The sequence below is a fragment of the Tiliqua scincoides genome, chromosome 8 (genome assembly GCF_035046505.1).
Source record: "Tiliqua scincoides isolate rTilSci1 chromosome 8, rTilSci1.hap2, whole genome shotgun sequence".
Classification (NCBI taxonomy): domain Eukaryota; kingdom Metazoa; phylum Chordata; class Lepidosauria; order Squamata; family Scincidae; genus Tiliqua; species Tiliqua scincoides.
The window spans coordinates 13,948,526-13,949,463 of record NC_089828.1 but is presented as its reverse complement, the minus strand read 5'-3'; the positions used below and the strand labels follow the sequence as shown (position 1 = coordinate 13,949,463).

The 938-nt window shown below is 50.1% G+C and overlaps 1 pseudogene; it reads left to right on the top strand.

The window, feature by feature from the left end:
• Positions 1–289: 289 nt before the first annotated feature.
• On the top strand, positions 290–409 carry LOC136659788 (5S ribosomal RNA; annotated as a pseudogene).
• Positions 410–938: the final 529 nt, after the last annotated feature.

Here is a 938-nt window from a genome sequence, read left to right as displayed (position 1 = left end):
GCAGAGAGGCTGCTGGAGGTCTCCTCGAGGTAAGGAACATTCCTTATTCTGTTAGGTGCAATGATAGGAAAGGAAAGGAAGGAAAGGAAAGGAAATTATATGAAAGGAAAGGGATGTTTGTTCCTTTGCTCCGGAGTAAGCAGCCACTATGGGATGACTCAGACCTGCACCACAGCTGGCACAGGTCAGTGTTGACTTAGGAAGGCGGATCAGGCCCAGGAATGGTGACGGAGGATCAGGCCTGGGAATGGGGTCAAGAGTGGGCATGTGCCGCCGCCACCAATCCTGCACTTACAGCAACTGTTACCCTGCACACGCCCAATCTCATCTGATCTGGGAAGCTAAGCAGGGTCTGGCCTGGTTAGTACTTGGATGGGAGACCGCCTGGGAATACCGGGTGCTGTAGGCTTATACCATAGTCTTTCGAGACTGAAGGTGGCCAACTAACCAATCCTGCCCTCTCCTGGGCCTGATCAATCCTCCCTCCCACCTCCATCCTTTCCCCATTCTACCCACCTGCTCCCTATTCATCCCTCTTCCCTCAAGCTTAAGTACTGGGGCCAATCTCCATGGTTCTCTCTCATGCAGCAGTCCACTCTGGCCTCCCCACCAGTGGGCCTGTAGTGCTTGTCAGCAGAGGCAGCTTTGCAGCTGACATAAAGCAGCCTCCGCTGGCACAGCACTAGCTACACCGGCGGGGGGGGGGGAGATAGGACTCAACCAGACGGGTGGTATATAAACTATTTGTATTCAATCTGATCTTATCTTGTATCTACTGTAGGGGATACCAAAGCAGCTATACTTGAAACTTTTTTTGTCCAGTCTTCTGAAAGTTTGCAAGGAATGGCTTAAAAAAATAATCACATATGCAGATACCCAAGGAACATGTTTGTTTGTTTTTGAGCATCTTTTTCCATGCTTGAGAGCAAATATACTTC